A 24,553-nucleotide genomic window follows, 5' to 3' on the forward strand; every position below is an offset into this window, starting at 1 on the left:
CACTGTCAAGAATAATGTTGTCCTCAAAGCCGGAGGTACACAGTCAAACTCCACGATCAAGGGGGTAAGGACGGAAGCGACCTCTCACTGTGTCTGCCATATGAAGCGGCGCCGCGGCCGAGGGTGCCACCCACTACACTCCCAGCTATACCCGCCTCCTTGCCGCATTCAAAAACCTACATTTACTAGCAAGATGCCCATGCATTGCACGGAACATCAAGATGCATTTGTATGAGTAGTTTATCTTGTGGGATAAAAGGATGAACAAGGGAAGGCCTTACTTGCAAATGTAGAGAGGGGTGTGGGTATCTTTTTGCAAAATTACCATTGTTTCCTTCCTATCCATCATATATAAATCGGATGGCCTATATTGCAGGATGGCAGGCACACCATCATCACCAACTTTGTTTTTTATAAGAGTAGAATAGAGAAGTAGAGATAGAGAAACTCGAATGGAATGCGAGAAACCCACTCCGGCCACACACGTACGTTCTGAAGCAGGACGCTGGCCAAGCTCCTCCTTCCACCATTTTCTCCACTCTTTCGGCAGCATCCGACGAGCAGGAAGAGCAGTTCTCCAACATAAAAGCTGTCTGGGTGGCCCGCCGAGCCCGACAGTTATGAGCGAGGCAGATCGCTGTTCCACCTACCTCGCCTAGCCCGTGGGAGGCAGTTGCTGCACTAAGCCAGTGCGTGGTTCCATAGCTGGTCGCTCCAATATAGCTCAAGGAAGAGTGCCGACTTGCTCCATGTTGGCTTGTTGGTGAGCACGGCAGCACGAGCATTGTCGCTGCCCTCGACACCGCTGCGTCGTACAGTGCCTCCAGTGCCCGCGACTGCACCATCCGTTGTTGACGCGCGCGTAGCCGTGCCATGCAGGCAGAGAAAGAAGCCACTGTTGATGTCGACGAGGTAACGGCCTGCACGTCCCCACCCACCGTCATCATCAAGGAAAAGTAGAACACGGGAGGCCGCCGCCGATTGTATTTGTGCAAATAGGGTTGCCTATCTCCATATGGTGTCTATTTGTGCAAAAGTAAACACAAAACTCAATTTTAGTGGAACATGTTGTCAGCTGACCTCATGGTGCTCCAGATATTCGTACATTCGTAATAAGTTAGAATGACTAACGCGAGATCAAATAAGATTATTCATACGCTGACTTGCTGTTTGGAGTGTGGAACGAGCTTGTCATGTTTGGAGGAGCAAACAAGCACTGCAGCCATGCCGTCAACGCAAGATAAAAGGGTCTGTGTCATTGATGGCATGGCCGGCGAGTAGGGGTCATGCAAACGGCGGTGCATTGTTTTGGTGGAAATGCACAAAAAGATACTCGGGTTAGTAGGACAAATTTTCTACAGCAACACGAAAGGAATTGCGCTCATCGATTGGATAGAATTTCCTCTGTGCCATCATAGGAGATCCCAAGGTGGAAATCAACTAACCACCTATAAAGTTATGCATAGTCTTCCTCACGCAGGTCAGTATCCCCTTCATCCAGATGATCGTGTTTTGTCATGCCGAGCTATTGATATGTGCTACTGTTTTGCGACACCATTTAAGTACATCGCTTTCCTATCTTTTCACATTCAGGACAATGAAGATGATTTCAATGGAACTACACAAAATGGCCTAATGTTGAGTGATCTCTATTGCCCCCTCTGTTTGCTGCAATGCGTCGGCGTAAATTGCAAGATGAGCCAACATGCTCAAAGTGCACACAACATTGAGCAGAAAGAAGCATGCCCGGGAAATTAATGTGTGCGTAGGGAGGCCCTTTGCTCAGAGAAGCATCGATTGTTTTTTCTTTATTTCTACACCTTCTCACATTTTTGTCTTGGTTATAGTCTTGTGAATCATTTAGATGCGTAAACATGCTGAACTTAAGTGCTTGTGAATGTTAGCTAGTATGCATACCGTATCTTGTGAAGCTTAGTTTGAATGTTAGTGTGTCAACCTTTACAATCTATGTATATTGTGGGCACGTTATTTGACCCCTCATTTTGCCGTGCTACGACCAGTGTGAGTGTCAGCATGCAGTACACCATCCTTTAATTTGGTGGATGCCAAGCCAGCCCGAAAAGGAGCTATAACTATTTTAAAGTTGAAAAATGTCACAGATGAGGAGCCATAATTAAGATAGAGTCATCTATTTTTTTCTTTCAAATGGGCAATAAGATGGAGAGTGTCTCTAATGGGCTGCCTCTTGTGTTAAGGTCCTCCAGTACGAAACACTACAAAAGCCTATCCATCTTAAAGCCCATATCTTTTTTTGCGAGGAAAAGCCCATATTTCGTAAAGAGGGGTCGATCCCAAAAAAACCTCCTTCCGCCTCACTTCCACTTATAATGCAACTCGCTGGAATCTTCCGCTTCCGCCGTCCCCCAATTCACCCCGCTCCCCATCTTCCTCACTCGTACAAAAAAAACCTTATCACCTTCTTCCTCACTCATATAGAAAACGCCTGCTCCTCTTCTTCCACTCCTACAGAAAACCCCAGCCCTCCTTCTTCCCCACTCCCACTGCCACTAGGCTCCTCTCTGGCTACTTTGCTCAAACCCGTGAGCTCGGCGCGATGCCCAAAAGGAAAATGGAGTCGGCTGGAACCAGCGCCAAGATGAGGCTTCCGCCAGTGGCAACGCCGGTTGTAGATCCCGCACCTGGCAGCGCGGGAAGAAACGGCGAGCCCACCCCCCCCCCACCCGAATCTGAGGAACCCGTAGAATCTTCGGTGGACCGCATCAGCGATCTCCCGAACGACATCATTGGGAAGATCATCTCGCTTCTCCCCACCAAGGATTGCTGCCACAAACATGTCCTCTCAACTCGGTGGCGCCCTCTATGGCGCACCGCGCCCCTCAATCTCGATTGTCGTTAGATATCAGTGCTTCCTGAATTCGATCTCCTCAGAGCCATCGTCTCCTCTCACCAGCTGGGCCCCGTTCAACGCCTCTACATCCCGACATGATACCTGCTGTCCATACCCTGCATGGTGGATGCTTGGCTGACATCCCCTGAATTCAAAAAACTCCAGCAGTTTGAGTTCTACCATTACCATGAAAGTTTCATACCACGAACCTAACACCAAGAATTTGTGCCAACACCTCCATTGTCCATCTCGTGGTTTTCCTCCTCTCTCCATACCGCCACCTTCGCCCGGTGCCATCTACCAGACGATCTGGTACATTTGCTTGTGGTGGTTTATCTGTCGGAGGCCTCACTGCACAGCATCATCCACTCCAGCTGCCCTGCCCTGGAGCACTTGCTGATTGTTTTGGGAATAGAAATCCCTATCAATTGTCTCCGAATAAAGTCGCCTCACCTTAAAAGCATTGGAATTTGTTCTCAAGGATAAAAGTTCATCATCAAAGATGCCCCTTCACTTCAAAGGTTTCTCCTAGATTATTGTTATAAACCTTCACAAATAAATGTCATCTCTGCGCCCAAACTAGAGACCTTGGGTGGAATTCATGATCCGTTTAATGATCACGACAACCTGGTGTTTGGCTCCTCGCTTTTTCAAGTACCGTATATTATCATCTACACATTTGTAATCATAAGCTTCATTTTTCATTTGTGCGCATAAGTTTTATATCATCTTGGAGTACACTTTGGGTACTAATATTATGTTATATGTTCAATGAAGAGTTCGTCCATGGATAACCTATCAATGCTGCTGGATTATGTCAAGATCTTATGTATCGGAATGTTTAGTTATGATCTGGACATAATTATTGGCTTGTTGTGATGCTTTTGATGTCTGGAGAATTTATATATAGAGGTGATGATTTCATGCACATTGAAAGCTCGTATATATTGTACCAGAATTAATCGTTCAGTTGTCGCTCTTTTGACATACTCCTTTTTTAGACCTTAACTGTTTTCAATCTTCATGTCTACTTAGGGACTAACACACGGAGAAAAACATATAACCAATCGGTGGTGTAATAAGCACCTGGATTTTCTCAGTTCTCATGACATTCGTTTGAGGACAATAACGATGGAAGGATATGCATCCAACCAGGCAAACAGAAGCTTTGTCACATTCTTCTAGTTGAATACGAGGTTACTGTTGTCCATGAGGCTTAAGTTTTTCAACAAGAGATTTCTCACGGACGGACATGTTGAACAGCAAAAAAAAAGAAGTTTCAGGTGGACAAATGGGTTGCTGAACATGCTCGGCTTCTATTTACAACAACTTGTAGTCATCCTCCAATATATATTTTTTTTGCACAGGATGTTGATTTTATGGATCAGACCGATCCATTTGTTTGTGACTGCGAAAAATAGTGGTTGGGTTAGATGTTATTGCCGTGTTCAATCTGGGTTTTTTTCTAAATTTGATGAACAATTAATCCTTGGGATTTTTGTACCGTTTGTAAGCTTGGGTTACATGTTATTGCCCTCGTACTCCCCTCCGCCTATCACTACACGGCCGCATCTTCCACGGCTCCTGTTCATTCCCATCCGAGGCCTCGCCGTCGTTCTCCACCTTGTTCGCTCGCTGTGCCCGCCGCCATCTGGCATTGTCAACATGGTCAACAACCAAGAGGAATCAGGAGATGATTGTACATGGAGAGGCTGACAGTAGGGACCCACCAGGGTCATTGCATTACGCAAGCAGGTGCCACATTATTACAAGCCAAAAAAATACTTCATCCTTAATTGTTTGACAACTAGGTCCCACGCCATTGTCAATGTAGTCAATAAAGGAGAAAATTACACAAGGAGCGGATAACAATAGGGACCCAGCAGCTTGCCTAGTTGTTTTTTAGTTTCAGAGACGGAGCTCAATTGCGCGTTGTGTGGGCTGTGGCCCGTCTAGCCCACGCTTACTCTTTTATTTAAGCACATGACGAGCCCAGTTGATATCTATTTTCTTTCTGAAAATGGCTAGCCCAGTCCTTTTTTGGGACAATACTGAATCGAGGCCTACTTGCTTTTCTCAGCCCTGCCGGGCTACAAATCTTTCAAGACGAGGAGGGATGTAAGTAGTAAGAAATGGGCTTCCCTAGAAATGGGCTATAAGTAGTAAGAAATGGGCTGTAAATTTTTAAAACAAAGCCAACCGACAATTACATTCAAATATCATTTTTTCTAGATTTCTCTACTCTTATAAAAAACAGAGTTGGTGATGATGGTGTGCCTGCCATCTGCAATATAGGCCATCCGATCTATATCTAACAGATAGGAAGGAAACTATTACAATTCACCCGCACTCCTCTCCACATTTCCAGATAAGGCCTTCCCTCATTCATCCTTTTCTCCCACAAGATAAACTACTCATACAAATGCATTTTGATGTTCCGTGCAATGCACAGACATCTTGCTAGTCAAGATTTTAAATTTCATTCATTTTTTACATAGAATTTTTTTGAATTTTATTTTGATATAATTTGAAAAAAATATTTTTAACGTGACTAGATATTTCATGATTAAAAGAGTTCGGACCCCACCGAAATATGCAAAATTCGTTGAATTTTTTAGCAGTGCCCAGAATATGGTGTGTAATGCTAATAAAAAGAATATGGGCTTCAAAATATCCTTAAGAATTAAAAAATGGGCTATAAATTATTGAAAATAGGCTAATGGGTTGTATGTTGTTTTCCACATATTTAGAGGCTGACTTCTGGGCCTACTAGGTTGACGATGACGATGTCCTAAAAAAATTGACGCGTACACAAGCCTTTGTCCACTTAGTCAACACAGAATAGTGACTGTTGGATGTCCATCCAACGGCCATCGTGCTTCTTCAATCCCTGATCTTCCTGCTCCATCCGCCCAAACCAGCGCCGGTGAGATTGCCTGCTCCCTCCTCCCGTGGTCGGTTGTGCTACGCCAGGCCTTACCTCTACCCACCCACACATCCTACTATTTTCCGGCGATGTCAGCCTCACCCTGCAGCCGACCAGTCAGCCCTTGTACTCCCCTCAGCGTGGGCATCCGCTGTTGTGGCTTCACCGGCTCTGGGTCGTTCTTTTCCTGGGCCTCGCCCTCGTCCACCGCATTTGTGCTCTCGGCGCGGCGTGCTCAACATGGTCAACAAACAACAGCCATTGGAAGAGGGATGTAAATGGAGAGGCTGACAGTAGGGACACACACAAGCAAGTGCCTCATTATTACACGAAAATAGTGAGGCTTCTCCGGGTCGTTCCAGTCTGGGGCTTCACCATCATCCACCGCCCTGGTGCTCTCGGCGGCCTGGTCAACATAGTCAATGAACAACATCCATCTGAAGAGGGTTGTACATGGAGAGGCTGACAGTTGGGTCCATGGCCACACTCAAGGAAGTGCCTCCTTATTACGCGCAAAATAATGATTCCTCCACCTGACAGCTAGGACCCACTGGAAGGGCCTCTCTATTTTGCAAAAAACACCCCCCCCCCGCTGACAGCTCGGACCCACCAGTTATATCTTAGCATGCAAGGAAGTGCCTCCTTATTACGCACACAAAAATGAATTCTCCCCCTGCTAGCTGGGACCCACCATAGTGGGAGGCTGACTTGTGGGCCTACTAAGTTGACGCGGATGGAGGACTTTGTCGACTTAGTCAATATGAACGATTCTATCTCCAGTGACCGTACGATATCCATCCAACGGCCATAGTGCTTCTTCAACCTCTGGTCTTCTTGCTCCAGCCACCCAAACCAGCGCCGGTCGTGCCGCCTGCTCCTACCTCTCGTGGCCAGCTCAGCTGCCGCACAGGCCTGACGGCCCCACCCTGCTCTAACCTCTTGCCAGGCCATCTCTCTACTCACCCACAACCCATGTTATTCTGCAGCGAGTGCAACCTCACACCGCAGCCAAACCAGTCAACCCTCGTACTCCTGTCTGCGTGGGAATCCATTGCTGCATCTTCCCCAGCTTTGCGTCATCCCCTTCCTAGGCCTCGTCATTGTCCACCGCCTTGGTGCTCTTGGCGCGTCATGGTCTATGTGGTCAAGGAATGACTTCCATCGAAAGAGGACTGTACGTGGAGAGGCTGACAGCTGGGTCCACGGCCGCAGCAAGGAAGTGCCTCCTTATTAGGCACAAAATAATGATTCCTCCACCTGACAGCAGGGGCCCCCCGATCGGGCCACCATATATTGAGAAAAAACATTTCCCCCTGACTGCTCGGACCCACTAGCTACATCTTCGCACGCAAGGAAGTGCGTCCACATTACGGGGAAAAAATGATTCTCCCCCTGACAGCTGGGACCTGATGTCTACTACACAACCTTCTTCTTGTAGACGTTGTTGGACCTCCAAGTGCAGAGGTTTGTAGGACAGTAGCAAATTTCCCTCAAGTGGATGACCTAAGGTTCATCAATCCGTGGGAGGCGTAGGATGAAGATGGTCTCTCTCAAACAACCCTGCAACCAAATAACAAAGAGTCTCTTGTGTCCCCAACACACCCAATACAATGGTAAATTGTATAGGTGCACTAGTTCAGCGAAGAGATGGTGATACAAGTGCAATATGGATGGTAGATATTGGTTTTTGTAATCTTAAATTATAAAAACAGCAAGGTAACTAATAGCAAAAGTGAGCATAAATGGTATTACAATGCTAGGAAACAAGGCCTAAGGTTCATACTTTCACTAGTGCAAGTTCTCTCAACAGTAATAACATACTTGGATCATATACCTATCCCTCAACATGCAACACAGAGTCACTCCAAAGTCACTAATAGCGGAGAACAAACGAAGAGATTATTGTAGGGTACGAAACCACCTCAAAGTTATTCTTTATGATCAGTCTATTCAAGAGTCCGTAGTAAAATAACATGAAGCTATTCTTTCCGTTCGATCTATCCTAGAGTGCGTACTAGAATAACACCTTAAGACACAAATCAACCAAAACCCTAATGTCACCTAGATACTCCAATGTCACCTCAAGTATCCGTGGGCATGATTATACGATATGCATCACACAATCTCAGATTCATCTATTCAACCAACACAAAGTACTTCAAAGAGTGTCCCAAAGTTTCTACCGAAGAGTTAAGAAGAAAACGTGTGCCAACCCCTATGCATAAGTTCACAAGGTCACTGAACCCGCAAGTTGATCACCAAAACGTGCATCAAGTAGATCACGTGAATATCCCATTGTCACCATAGATAAACGCATGCAAGACATACATCAAGTGTTCTCGAATCCTTAAAGACTCAATCCAAAAACTTCAAAGAGAAAACTCAATCCATTACAAGAGAGTAGAGGGGGAGAAACATCATAAGATCCAACTATAATATCAAAGCTCGCGATACATCAAGATTGTGCCAAATCAAGAACACAAGAGAGAAAGATCAAACACATAGCTACTAGTACATACCCTCAGCCCCGAGGGTGAACTACTCCCTCCTCGTCATGGAGAGCGCCGGGATGATGAAGATGGCCACCGGAGAGGGATCCCCCCTCCGGTAGGTTGCTGGAACAGGGTCCCGGTTGGTTTTGGGTGGCTACAGAGGCTTGTGGTGGCGGAACTCCCGATCTATTGTGCTCCTGGATGTTTTCGAGGTATATGGGTATATATAGGATGAAGAAGTAGGTCGGTGGAGCTGCGAGGGGCCCACGAGGGTGGGGGCGCACCCAGGGGGCAGGCGCGCCTCCCTGCCTCGTGGCCTCCTTACTTCTTTCTTGGCGTCCACTCCAAGTCCTCTGGATCACATTTGTTCCTAAAATCACTCTCCCGAAGGTTTCATTCCGTTTGGATTCCGTTTGATATTCCTTTTCTGCGAAACACCGAAATAGGCAAAAAAACAGCAATTTGGACTGGGCCTCCGGTTAATAGGTTAGTCCCACAAATAATATAAAAGTGTATAATAAAGCCCATTAAACATCCAAAACAAATAATATAATAGCATGGGACAATCAAAAATTAGAGATGCGTTGGAGACGTATCAGGACCCACCAGCTATATCTTCACATGCAAGGAAGTGCCTCCTTAACTCCCTGACAGCTAGGACCCACCTAGTCGAACCGTACGTAGGGTTGTCTGTCTGGTCGCAAATGTGCACGTACATATTGGTCGACCGGTCTGTCTGTAGGCTGCAGTGATGAACCGTGGCCGAGTAAGGAAGGGCACGTGTCGTAGTAGAGGCGCGAATGTAGCATGTCACATAGTCCCGTCTATATCATGTACACGTACATACAACCAGGATGCAAGAAAGTAAATATGGCCATGTACGTACATACGGGTGGGGTCTCGAATGCCTACTCGCGCATGCGTACGCCCAGGGCTCATGTACATGGAGAGGCAGTGGAGGGCAGCAACGGCGTCTTGTTCATTGGTAGCCAGCCGGCTGGGTTAGAACGGAGAAACTGTGTCGTGTTCATCGAGGGGCAACGGAATGCGTCTTGTTCATCGGGAGCCAACCGGCTTGGACGGAATAGCCAAAACGAGGCCTGGTGTACCACAGAACGGAGTAAATGGCCTTTTGTTCGACCGGCTACGGTCGAAATGGGGGTCCTGTTCATCGGGAGGGGTGTGGCGTACCACAAAATGGAGGAAATAGACTTGTGTTGGAGCGCTACGGTCGAAAGGGGGGTCCTGTTCATCGGGAGGGGTATGGCGTACTGCAAAATGGAGGAAACGGACTTGTGTTGGAGCGCTACAGTCGAAATAGGGGTCCTGTTCATCGGAGGGGTGTGGCCTACCGCAAAACGGGACTCCACGGGGCTACTGTTCACCCATCGTCGACTTCCTTCAGCATCCACCTGTACTGTTCATGCACCGCGTCTTCCACCTACCTCCACCAGGTATTGTTCATCCACAAGCTACTATTCATCCAGCCCTCCACCGACTACTGTTCAACCAGCCATCCACGGGGTCCTATTCATCCACCCCCAACCAGCTGCTCGGCTGTGGCGGCCTCCTCTCGGGGTCTTGTTCATCCAACGGCAATGGCCTACTACTACTATCACTGGTCTTGTTCATCCAACACCCATCGGGAACTATTCATCCAACCCCAACCACGTATGTCTGGACTCGTTCAACCAACCCCCACATTCACTATTCATCAAGAGGCAGCAAGTTCGATCGGCTTCAGTTTGCAACAATAGCGAAGGAATCACTCGGATTTAGTTAACAGCAAGGGATCGATCGAGGTTCAGTAACATAGATAGTGCAATCGCTCGAGTTCAGTTAGAGCCCAACGCCTCGCTCGGGTTCAGTTAGAGCGCAATGCCTCGCACACACGTGCGTACGTGTACGAGAGAAACGCGCAAACCTCCATGCATCACTCGGCCCCGACCACCCACCATAACCGGGAACTCCCCGAAATTTTCCTCGCCCTCGCTTCTACCATGATTTTTTCTGTTATGGACGGCCCAAAGAATGTCATTCAGTTGCGTCTCTGGCCCGCCCAGGACGAAAAGCCCATTTTCTGTCATGATTTTTTGTCATAGAAGTAGGAGCCCACCACATCTATGATGATACCGAGTTTTGTCATAATTATTGCCATAAGTGTCATAAGTATGACAGAAAAAAATTAGTTCGACCCAAAATGTCACAGATGTGTCTTTTTTTTGTAGTGTGCATCCTCTGCCTCGACTCCGACGGACCTTTGGAGTTTAGTTGTATGGAACATTAATATTTGGATTAATCATACCTCTACCAAATGTGAAGGATCAAGAGTAATGCAAAAAGCAACCTATGACTAACAGGCATGAATAGATGATGTGGCGGCATGCATGCTAGAGAGTAACACAAGTATATTGTTTATGGATTACATGCATGACTAGCTTATGTGGCATCATTGCATGGCTACGAAATGCTAGAGAAAAATAAATAGATAATTAGAGTGCACTTCACCAAATGGGAGCATGTAAATATATTTAGAGTGCACTCCAATTTTTTTCAGATGCTTAGGTGCACCAGATGTCATGCCACGCTAGAAAATGTTAGAAAAAAATTTGCTCCAAAATTTTAAAAACCTATTATTATCTTGAAACCAGCCACACCCGTCCCTCACCTCATCAAAATAACTCAAGGAATATATTTTGAGTGAAGCATAATTTATTTTTACTAATATAAGTATATTAAAACTAGATTGTTTAGATTTCAAGTTTGTGAAAAAGTATTAATATACTACTTTGGATCCATTGCAATGCACGGGCCAGCACATTGGTAGTAGTAGAAATAAATCTCGAGTTTGGAACGAGTTCATGCAGCAGTAGCACCACAAGGCCTGGTGCAGGAGTTACATTTCCCTCTCGGGACCCATGGGACTAAGCTTCAGCGCCTTACTACACTGCCTTTCAGTCCATGCCATGTGGACCCGACTAGTGGCCAGCCCACATGTCATGATCAGAAAGGTAGAGGGTCGATGGGGCCAAGAGGGGTGAGGCGCAGGTCAGGGGACGTGGTGTCATGGGTTCGAGCGACATCGTGGGAATCGCGTGTGGCTGTGGTAGAAACTTGATTATCATCCTAGTTCGGGTGGCCCACATGTCATGTGCACAAAGGTAGAGGGGAGGTGGGCCAAGAGGGGTGAGGCGCACATTAGGGGACGTGGTGGTGTGGGTTGGAGGGGTGTCGTGGGAATCGTGTGCGGTAGTGGTAGAAACATGATGGTCATCGTAGTTCAGCTTCCATGGACAAGCTGTCATGTCTACTGGCACATGCATTGCATACCGATCACTTCAAGGAGTAGTAGAGGAAACTAGGCGGATAAATAGTTCACTATATTCAAGCGGACCTACGCTACTACACTTGTTCCAAAGATATGCACACCGGCAAAATAGTTCATCTATCAATATATACATAGAGGGAATATATTTTTACAAATAAGAGAGGAAATAGTCATCCATCTATAATGCCCTGATGCTGCTGCAGCAACTTCTTCTTCTTCTCATTTTCTGTGGGAGACGGCTTCACTACAAGCTCTTTCAACCTTGTAGCTATCTCGAAACTCACACTGGCATCAAGGGCAGCATATTTTATCTGCTTGTAGGTCAAGGGATAATTCTCCCATCTAGACGACCTTAATTCCAGCGTCTCGTCGCCCTTCTCATTTGTTCCAAGCACATAATTTTCTTCGTCGAATCGGGATGATGTTGGTTTATCACAATCGTCTACATGAATTTTGGTTTGTGGGTCAATGATGTTTTTCAAATCAAGGTTGTACAATGCCAGCTTTTGTTTGTCCCCTTTGATGGTTGCCCCACAAAAGTATATGTCCTCCCGAGACATGAAATCATGGAGCTCACCAGGTATGGAGGGCACATGTATGATGTGATACACCAAAACTTCATCATCGAGGCACAAATGAAGGACGGCGGCATGTTGGATCTTCCCAGTGGCATGCTTCGTGTACTCTGCGTCGAGACCGATGACCTTCATCTCCACCTTTTCGAGGGAGTTGGATACACTGTTGAACCACTCCCGAACAACCCTTGGGTGGTTGGTGATGGTGGCAGCTATGCTCAATGAGCATTTGTTGTGGACATGTTTGACGCTAAGACTATGCACGGGGATCTCTTTCGCCATTTGGAACCACTTGAGTATTAGGATTAGGTGGCTAGTCTAACTGGAAGTAGATGATTATTTCAAAGGGACTTCAAAATGACTCCAGGAGTTAAAACAATGTGGATCCAGTGGGTTTGAATGCAAATGAAGGAGAGGTGAATAAGCCGAGGAAAATCGGTTCCCGATGGAGAAGTAAATGGGAGAAGTGGCACGCATGCAATTGATTAGACGGCTAGGTAGACCAACCTGCAAAATGAAAAGGCTACGCAGGTAGCATACTGAGGAGTGAGACGTGTCTGTGTACGTGCCCATCCTTCTATCGCTACATGTGCCACTGCCTAGTTGAGGTCACTCTTTCAAATCATCGTGGCAAAATGTTTTATGATTCCTTTTTATTTCTGCCCCCTCCTGACAGGTGGAACCTATGCAAAACACACTTGGGTGGACGAAAAAATATACAAATATATCAATATCTTTCCTAAAAATATGGCGTAGCTGGTTCGGATGGATATTGGCGTGTGCGTGTGAGACACAACCTTTTCTGGTTAAAGAATATGCGGTTATCCTCAAAAAAGAAAAAAAAACTTCTTCACGCTTCCGCATGCACAAGCATTTGGTTCTGCTCCCAATATGGATGCTACCTGGAGGATGAAGTGAACCGAGAGGCATGCTAGCACGACTTTTTTCTGCTATACAGTACTACTTCGCAGGTTACTACTAGTAGTAGTACAACTGTAGTACACGTGTTGGTCAAAATATTATTCATTCGGTCCACACAGTGAAGTGACAAGACCCTACGCTCGATGTGACACTAGTACAAGCGACGTGTTTGGGTTACCAAAGTTAGCCTCACCCTGTGCAGTCACTGTCACCACCGATGTATAGCATGCCTCCCCTTGTCTCCCTCAGTCCCTCTCCCCTAGCACCACTCCCTGTCCATATTGTTGGAGATCCTGTGGTCACTCTTCCTTGTCTCATAGACTCACCGTGTCCCCGCGTACCCTTGCCTCGCTCTCCTCCCCCAGTACCACTGTTCCCTCGCTCGCCTCTCCCAGCACCGATAGCCTTCTCCTCCGTAAATCAAGCCCCCAAAAATGCCACCTTCCAAACTCAACCATAGTCGAACCTGCCGCGACTGGAGCGATCTCCCTAGTGACGTCCTGGACCTCTATTGTTCGCGTGAGGATATGTTGAGCACCGTGTGGCTGGCTGCATGCTCGAGGGGTGTGCCCGCGGCCATCATCGAATCGAGGCCTGAGCTTTTCAAGACACCATGTTTGTGGCTATCTGCTCTTGTGATATGCGCTCACCATGATATAGAGGCGCACATCATGCCCCTCGACTTCGAACTGACCTCCATCAGCCAAAGCTTCTTTGCAGGTATTTACTGGGTCGGCATGAACTCCCCCTAGATGGTTGGCATCAAAGAACACGGGAACGAGTTGGTGCTCATGAACTTCCAAACCTCCCATGAGATTACCCTTCCGCCCCTGCATTATACAGGGTTTTACCGTCGCAGCCAAAGTCGTCTAAATTAGTACGCCAGTTGGACGAACCTTGTTTTGCAGAAGATTGTAATCTACCAAGTGGCCACAATATCTACGCATTACGCTGACTTCAAGCTAATTGCCTTGTTCGACCATGCACTCGGCTATATTTCCGTCGATGCCTTCTTTAGGTGGATACAACTCACCTCGGAGTTGATCGTCAATGATGATACACACTTCTGTGATGCTATTGAACACAATTGCATCATCTATGCGATTGACAAAGCAGATGGCACCATGTATTGTTCGAACGACGCGTGTAAGTTGTTTTCATCTGATTTTAATGAGAACACCATGATGTTGTTTGAACTTTTGTGATGATTGGCACATCCCTATTACAACATAATTTGAGTAGAACAATTGTAATGTATTAGAGACACTGTAAATCAGCTATATTTGGAAGTAGTTAAATCATGTGATTGTGACCATGTCATTACAACCAATTTGTACCCTTGAATAATCAAACGGTTAGGAAGATATGGATATTCTCCTACCTATATAGTAATCTATAATTCTATATACTACTAAATATGAGTGTGTATCAATAGCCAAGTTAGTTTCTTCATTTTCATGATGTAGAAACATGCATAACACTATTGGTTTCATCGAACCATACATTAGGGAAGTAAATGTGCATATGGAACACTCTATATTTGTAAGTAGTGAAATCTTGTAATGCTTACCATGTCTACATACCCATATTCGCCCTTCATCAATCAATGGATAGAATAATATCCTCACAAGAATTTTGCACACAGAACATGAGTACATAACAATGCATGGTGTGTTAGTTTCCACTGAAGAATTTATTTGTGAGGACAAAACATGACTACATAACATGCATGGCATGGTACTTTGCTGTGAAGAATCGATTGCGAGATAACATGAGTATAACCATGCATGGCGCTGCTATATTTTCGACCCCAGTATATTTCCCTGTATTTTCCTCTCAATTCCAACAGGAACATATCAATGTTGTTTCTTACATTATCCTACTCGTACTCTAAACAGTGCTGATCTTACATTAACAATGTCAGCCTTTTTGTCTCCTTTTTGTGTGATGAAGTGTCCCTACAGCTACTGCCCTTTGTAATCACACCACCTTTGCCATAAACAGCGAACCACAATTGGTTCCTCGCTCGATCAGACGATAGCGAAAGACTGATGATCATTCACACACATGAGCCGATGAAGTTGCAAAAACCCACTGTGTACAAGCAGCATGAAATACGTGAGTATCCGGAGATTGGCTGTTACGTCTATGAGCAGGATACCAACTTGTTGGGGCCCTTAGGATTTTTGAGTTGGAGGCGGGTAAAGAGCCTTGGTTCACACTCTTTGTTTCTCGGACTCAACTATCCGATTAACCAAACCCTTGGCAAGGATCATGATGGCAGAGAGGCTATGTTTGCTAGGGAAAACTGTGTCTACACGGTGAACCCTAGGGCTTCGGAATCACACGCCCCTGATTGTCAACGATACAACCTGCAGCCAAAAGAAGGTAAAATGAGAAAGGCATCCGAATTGACTTTGATCCTTGGATCTCTCAACTCCGACAGTCAGTAACATGGTTCAAGCCTTCAGGTTGATAGGTAATTGGGTTGTTGCATCGAAAGGGTGGAGTCCTGGTGTCTCCAAATCACTGGTGGCTGAAGGGGGCTGCAAATATAATGGTGCTGGATCATCCCTCTTCGAATGACTTGTTGTCATTGCTGCTTGTTCTGGATGGGTAGTGTTCTCTTTTGTTATGCAGACTCCTTGTAATTTGGTCATCCTCGTCTATGTCACGCTTACTATGTAATAGTTGCCTCTCTTTAGAATGTCATTCTCGTCTGGATCACGAGAGTCTGAGCGCTGCAGATGGGTCCGTTTTGGTGATGTAGCAAGACTTGTTATGAACTTTCATGTCTTGTTGTTTATGTTAGTAGTAGTCACTAGCTAGCGTTTGCATGTTGTACATATCGTTTTTTCGAACTGTTTATTGCTTCAAACTGCCCATAGCGATCCACTACTTCCACCCTGATTGTGTCGCCAGCGTGAAATTTTTGCATGCAAGTTCAAAGTTCTATGATGTTGTATATGATTGTGTCAACTATATAAGTTTTTACTGAGCATTAGCAATGCATATGGCTGAAAGATGTATTCACGAGCATCGACCAATGGGTTTCTCTATCTCTATCTCTCTATCTCTCTCTCACACACACAAGTGGGACCCATTGAATTATTTCTTCGCTCGTCACAACTTTTAACTAGGTTCCACTATACTATACTTTTTTCTGAAGTTATAATTTGAGCCCAGTGACTTACAAAAGTTGTACACAAGCCTTGTTTGGGCCTTTTTAGCCGTCGTTGAATGTGGGCAGAGTGGCTATGTAAAGTTGTACTATACTACACATGCCTTTTTCGTTGAACATCAGCAATGCAACTAGGTTGAAGTTGTACACAAGATCCTTAAATAAGCGCAACCTAGCCTATGTTTCTTTTAATAAAATGCACAGCCCAGTTCATTTTTATATAAAAGATTACCAAGCCCAACTTATGTATTTTTAATAATATTCCTATCTCAATATTAAAATTTATACGAAATGCTCAGCCCAGACCATCATTATTTTTTCACCCATCCCAGAAAATGGGTCCGTTTCTACTAAAATCAAATGGGTTGTAAATTATTAGAAATAAAAAATGGGTTGCATGTCCGCAATATTATATTTTCACCCAACCCAGTAAATAGGTGTATTTGAATAAATGATCAAATGCATTGTAAATTATCATAAATAGTAAATCGACTATTATTATTTTTACCCAGACTAGGAAATAGATGTATTGGCAAACAAAACGAAATGGGTTGTAAAACCTAAATAAATGGGCAGCATGTCCACCACAGCTTTCGAAGCCGACTTTCTTGGCCCACTAGGACAAAGCATGCGCAAGGTATTGTCCATTTAGTGAACAAAACGAATTGATGGTCAGAAACAAAAGGTCAACAAATTATTCTAACATCTGTAGTCATTGGATTGACATCCAACTACGATCCTGCTGCTTCAATCTCCGATCTAGTTTCTCTTGCTCCAGCCGCTAAAACCATCGCCGGCTGGACTGCCTGCATCTACCTGCCTTGGCCGGCTATGCTGTGATACGTCCATTATGCATCATGTTTTTATGTTGATATTTATTGCATTATGAACTGTTATTACATTTTATGATGCAATTATTATGCTTTATCTCTCTTATTTTACAAGTTTACATGAACAGGGAGAATGTCGGCTGATGTCTACTACACAACCTTCTTCTTGTAGACGTTGTTGGGCCTCCAAGTGCAGAGGTTTGTAGGACAGTAGCAAATTTCCCTCAAGTGGATGACCTAACGTTTATCAATCCGTGGGAGGCGTAGGATGAAGATGGTCTCTTTCAAACAACCCTGCAACCAAATAACAAAGAGTCTCTTGTGTCCCCAACACACCCAATACAATCGTAAATTATATAGGTGCACTAGTTCGGCGAAGAGATGGTGATGCAAGTGCAATATGGATGGTAGATATAGGTTTTTGTAATCTGAAAATATAAAAACAGCAAGGTAACTAATGATAAAAGTGAGCGTAAATGGTATTGCAATGCTAGGAAACCTGGCCTAGGGTTCATACTTTCACTAGTGCAAGTTCTCTCAACAATAATAACATAGTTGGATCATATAACTATCCCTCAACATGCAACAAGGATTCACTCCAAAGTCACTAATAGCGGAGAACAAACGAAGAGATTATTGTAGGGTACGAAACCACCTCAAAATTATCCTTTCTGATCGTTCTATTCAAGAGTCTGTAGTAAAATAACACGAAGCTATTCTTTCCGTTCGATCTATCATAGACTTCGTACAAGAATAACACCTTAAGACACAAATCAACCAAAACCCTAATGTCACCTAGATACTCCAATGTCACCTCAAGTATCCGTGGGCATGATTATACGATATGCATCACACAATCTCAGATTCATCTATTCAACCAACACAAAGTACTTCAAAGAGTGCCCCAAAGTTTCTACCGGAGAGTCAAGACAAAAACATGTGCGAACCCCTATGCATAAGTTCATTGAACTCGCAAGTTGATCACCAAAACATACATCAAGTAGATCACGTGAATATCCCATTGTCACCACAGATAAGCACGGCAAGACATACATCAAGTGTTCTCAAATTCATAAAGACTCAATCCGATAAGACAACTTCAAGGGGAAAACTCAATTCATCACAAGAGAGTATAGGGGGAGAAACATCATAATATCCAACTATAATAGCAAAGCTCGCGCTACATCAAGATCGTATCACCTCAAGAACACAAGAGAGAGAGAGAGAGAGAGAGATCAAACACATAGCTACTGGTACATACCCTCAGCCCCAAGGGTGAACTACTCCCTCCTCGTCATGGAGAGCACCGGGATGATGAAGATGGCCACCGGTGAGGGATCCCCCCTCCGGCGGGGTGCCAGAACAGGGTCCCGATTGGTTTTTGGTGGCTACAGAGGCTTGCGGCGGCGGAAATCCTGATCTATTGTGCTCCTCGATGTTTTTAGGGTATATGTATATATATATGCGAAAGAAGTCGGTCAGGGGAGCCACAAAGGGCCCACGAGGGTGGGGGGCACGACCTGGACCCTCGTGGCCACCTCGAAGCTTCCCTGACATCTATTCCAAGTCTCCTGGATTGCTTCCATTCCAAAAATAAATCTCCCGAAGGTTTCATTTCGTTTGGACTCCGTTTGATATTCCTTTTCTGCGAAACACAGAAAATAGGCAAAAAAACAATTTGGGCTGGGCCTCGGTTAATAGGTTAGTGCCAAAAATGATATAAAAGTGTAAAGTAAAGCCCATAAACATCCAAAATAGGTAATATAATAGCATGGAACAATCAAAAATTATAGATACGTTGGAGACGTATCAAGCATCCCCAAGCTTAATTCCTGCTCGTCCTCGAGTAGGTAAATGATAAAAACCAAATTTTTGATGTGGAATGCTACCTAGCATATTTCTCAATGTAATTTTCGTTATCGTGGCATGAATTTTCAGATCCAAATGATTCAAGATAAAAGTTCAATATTGACATAAAAGTAGTAATACTTCAAGCATACTAATAAAGCAATCATGTCTTCTCAAAATAGCATGGCAAAAGAAAGTTATCCCTACAAAATCATATAGTCTGGCTATGCTCTATCTTCATCACACAAAATATTTAAATCAGGCACAACCCTGGTTTTAGCCAAGAAATTGTTTCATACTTTAGTATTTTCAAACTTTTTCAATCTTCACGCAATACATGAGCGTAATCCATGGACATAACACTTTATGTAGAATAGAATGGTGGTTGTGGAGAAGACAAAAAAGGAGAAGATAGTCTCACATCAACTAGGCATATCAATGGGCTGTGGAGATTCCCATTAATAGATATCAATGTGAGTGAGTAGGGATTGGCATGCAACGGATGCACTAGAGCTATAAGTGTATGAAAGCTCAAAAAGAAACTAAGTGGGTGTGCATCCAACTTGCTTGCTCACGAAGACCTAGGGCATTTTGAGGAAGCCCGTCATTGGAATATACAAGCCAAGTTCTATAATGAAAAATTCCCACTAGTATATGAAAGTGATAACATAGGAGACTCTCTATCATGAAGATCATGGTGCTAATTTGAAGCACAAGTGTGGTAAAAGGATAGTAACATTGTCCCTTCTCTCTTTTTCTCTCATTTTTTTATTTGGCCTTTCTAATTTCTTAATTGGCCTTTCTCATTTTCTTTTTTTTTTAAGTCTAGAGTCTCATCCCGACTTGTGGGGGACTCGTTGTCTCCATCATCCTTTCCTCACTTGGGACAATGCTCTAATAATGAAGATCATCACACTTTTATTTACTTACAACTCAAGAATTACAACTCGATACTTAGAACAAAATATGACTCTATGTGGATGCCTCCGGCGGTGTACCGGGATGTGAAATGAATCAAGAGTGACATGTATGAAAGAATTATCAAGGTGGCTTTGCAAACAATACGATGTCAACTACATGATCATGCAAAAGCAATATGACAATGATGGAGCGTGTCATAACAAATGGAACGGTGGAAAGTTGCATGGCAATATATCTCGGAATGGCTATAGAAATGCCATAATAGGTAGGTATGGTGGCTGTTTTGAGGAAGGTATATGGTGGGTGTATGGTACCGGCGAAAGTTGCGCGGCACAAGAGAGGCTAGCAATGGTGGAAGGATGAGAGTGCGTATAATCCATTGGCTCAACATTAGTCATAAAGAACTCATATACTTATTACAAAAATCTACAAGTAATCAAAACAAAGTACTACACGCATCCTCCTAGGGGAAGGGTTGGTAAGAGTTAACCATCGCGCGATCCCAACCTCCACACATAAGGAAGACAATCAATAAATAAATCATGCTCCAACTTCATCACATAACGGTTCACCATACGTGCATGCTACAGGAATCACAAACTTTAACACAAGTATTCCTTAAATTCACAATTACCCAACTAGCATGACTCTAACATTACCACCTCCATATCTCAGAACAATTATCAAGCATCAAAATGATCATAGCATCCAATTCACTTTCTATGATAGTTTTTATTATACCCAACTTGGATGCCCATCATTCTAGGACCAATTTTATAACCATAGCAAATACCATGTTGTTCTGAAAGACTCTCAAAATAATATAAGTGAAGCATGAGAGTTCATCTATTTCTACAAAATAAAACCACCACCGTGCTCTAAAAGATATAAGTGAAGCACTAGAGCAAATGATAAACTACTCCAAAAGATATAAGTGAAGATCAATGAGTAGTCGAATAATTATGCAACTATTTGAAGACTCTAACATTTAAGAATTTCAGATCTTGGTATTTTATTCAAACAGCAAGCAAAACAAAATAAAATAAAATGACGCTCCAAGCAAAACACATATCATGTGGTGAATAAAAATATAGCTCCAAGTAAAGTTACCGATGAACGAAGACGAAAGAGGGGATGCCATCCGGGGCATCCCCATGCTTAGGCTCTTGGTTGTCCTTGAATATTACCTTGGGGTGCCTTGGGAATCCCCAAGCTTAGGCTCTTTCCACTCCTTATTCCATAGTCCATCGAATCTTTACCCAAAACTTGAAAACTTCACAACACAAAACTCAACAGAAAACTCGTAAGCTCCGTTAGAATAAGAAAATAAATCACCACTTTTGGTACAGTTGTGAACTCATTCTAAATTCATATTGGTGTAATATATACTGTATTCCAACTTTTCTATGGTTCATACCCTCCTATACTACCCATAGATTCACCAAAATAAGCAAACAACACATAGAAAACAGAATCTGTCAAAAAACAGAACAGTCTGTAGTAATCTGTATCAAACTTATACTTATGGAACTCCAACAATCCTACAAAATTAAGAAAACCTGAGAAATGTGTGTAACAATCCACAGCAAAAAGAATCAGATCAAAATCACGTTTCTGTGAATTATCAAAACTAATTTACTGGGTGAAAAAGTTTCTGATTTTCAGCAGGATCAACACAACTATCACCATAAGATATCCTAAAGGTCTTACTTGGCACTTTATTGAAACAAAAGCTATAAAACATGATTACTACGGTAGAATAATCATGTGAACACACAAAAACAGTAAAGGTAAATATTGGGTTGTCTCCCAACAAGCTCTTTTCTTTAATACCTTTTAGCTAGGCATGATGATTTCAATGATGCTCGCATAAAAGATAAGAATTGAAACATAACGGGAGCATCATGAAGCATATGACTAGCACATTTAAGCCTAACCCACTTCCTATGCATTGGGATTTTGTGAGCAAACAACTTATGGCAACAATAATCAACTAGCATAGGAAGGCAAAACAAGCATAACTTTAAAACTTTAAGCACATAGAGAGGAAACTTGATATTATTGCAATTCCTACAAGCATAGGCTCCTCCCTCATAATAATTTTCAGTAGCATCATGAGTGAATTCAACAATATAACCAGCAGATAAAGCATTATTTTCATGATCTACTTGCATAGAAATTTTACTACTCTCCATATAAGCAAGTTTATTCTTTATGGCATACGTATCATCACAATAATCATCATAAATAGGAGGCATGCTTTCATCATAATAAATTTGCTCATCAAAACTTGGGGGACAAAAAATATCATCTTCATCAAACATAGCTTCCCAAAGCTTGTGGCTTTGCATATCATTAGCATCATGGATATTCAAGGAATTCATAATAACAACATTGCAATCATGCTCATCATACAAAGATCTAGTACCAAACATTTTAATGCATTCTTCTTCTAGCAATTGAGCATAATTTTCATTTCCATCATTTTCACGAAAGATGTTAAAAAGATGAAGCGTATGAGGCAAACTCAATTCCATTTTTTTGTAGTTTTCTTTTATAAAATAAACTAGTGATAAAACAAGAAACTAAAAGATTTGATTGCAAGATCTAAAGATATACCTTCAAGCACTAACCTCCCCGGCAACGGCGCCAGAAAAGAGCTTGATGTCTACTACACAACCTTCTTCTTGTAAACTTTGTTGGGCCTCCAAGTGCAGAGGTTTGTAGGAAAGTAGCAAATTTCCCTCAAGTGGATGACCTGAGGTTTATCAATCCGTGGGCGGCGTAGGATGAAGATGGTCTCTCTCAAACAACCCTGCGACCAAATAACAAAGAGTCTCTTGTGTCCCCAACACACCCAATACAATGGTAAATTGTATAGGTGCACTAGTTCGGCGAAGAGATGGTGATACAAGTGCAATATGGATGGTAGATATAGGTTTTTGTAATCTGAAAATATAAAAACAGCAAGGTAACTAATGATAAAAGTGAGCGTAAACGGTATTGCAATGCTAGGAAACAAGGCCTAGTGTTCATACTTTCACTAGTGCAAGTTCTATCCACAATAATAACATAGTTGGATCATATAACTATCCCTCAACATGCAACAAAGAGTCACTCGAAAGTTACTAATAGCGGAGAACAAATGAAGAGATTATTGTAGGGTACGAAACCACCTCAAAGTTATCCTTTCTGATCGATCTATTCAAGAGTCTGTAGTAAAATAACACGAAGCTATTCTTTCCATTCGATCTATCATAGAGTTCATACTAGAATAACACCTTAAGACACAAATCAACAAAAACCCTAATGTCACCTAGATACTCCAATGTCACCTCAAGTATCCGTGGGCATGATTATACGATATGCATCACACAATCTCAGATTCATCTATTCAACCAACACAAAGTACTTCAAAGAGTGCCCCAAAGTTTCTACCGGAGAGTCAAGACAAAAACGTGTGCCAACCCCTATGCATAAGTTCATTGAACCCGCAAGTTGATCACCAAAACATACATCAAGTAGATCATGTGAATATCCCATTGTCACCACAGATAAGCACGACAAGACATGCATCAAGTGTTCTCAAATCCTTAAAGACTCAATCCGACAAGACAACTTCAAGGGGAAAACTCAATTCATCACAAGAGAGTAGAGGGGGAGAAACATCATAAGATCCAACTATAATAGCAAAGCTCGCGATACATCAAGATCGTATCACCTCAAGAACACGAAGAGAGAGAGAGAGAGATCAAACACATAGCTACTGGTACATACCCTCAGCCCCGAGGGTGAACTACTCCCTCCTCGTCATGGAGAGCACCAGGATGATGAAGATGGGCACCGGTGAGGGATCCCCCCCTCCGGCAGGGTGCCAGAACAGGGTACCAATTGGTTTTTGGTGGATACAGAGGCTTGCGGCGGTGGAACTCCCGATCTATTGTGATCCTTGATGTTTTTAGGGTATATGGATATATATATATGCGAAAGAAGTCGGTCAGGGAAGCCACGAGGGGCCCATGAGGGTGGGGGCGTGCCCAGGGGGTAGGGCGTGCCCTGGACCCTCATGGCCACCTTGAAGCTTCCCTGATGTCTACTCCAAGTCTCCTGGATTGCTTCCGTTCCAAAAATAACTCTCCCAAAGGTTTCATTCCGTTTGGACTCTGTTTGATATTCCTTTTCTGCGAAACACTGAAATAGGCAAAAAACAACAATTTGGGTTGGGCCTCCGGTTAATAGGTTAGTCCCAAAAATGATATAAAAGTGTAAAGTAAAGCCCATAAACATCCAAAACAGGTAATATAATAGCATGGAACAATCAAAAATTATAGATACGTTGGAGACGTATCATCGGCAGCTCAAATTATGGACTTAAAATGAGCAAATCTGAGATCCCTATTCTGCACAACTCCAAAAGTCCGGAAAATTTATGGAGAATTATTTTGGAATATATAAAAAATATTGGGCGAAGAAATACCAGGAAGGGACCCACCAGGTGGCAGCTTGGGGGCTCGCCCTACCCCTAGGGCATGCCCCCTGAGCTTGTGGGTCCCCTGCCAGCATTCGGTGCCCATCTTATACTATATGAAGTGTGTTGACCTAGAAAAAAAATCACAAGAAGGCTTTCGGGACGAAGCGCCGCCATCTCAAGGCGGAACCTGG

This window comes from Triticum dicoccoides, chromosome 3B (assembly GCF_002162155.2).
Source record: "Triticum dicoccoides isolate Atlit2015 ecotype Zavitan chromosome 3B, WEW_v2.0, whole genome shotgun sequence".
NCBI classification, from domain to species: domain Eukaryota; kingdom Viridiplantae; phylum Streptophyta; class Magnoliopsida; order Poales; family Poaceae; genus Triticum; species Triticum dicoccoides.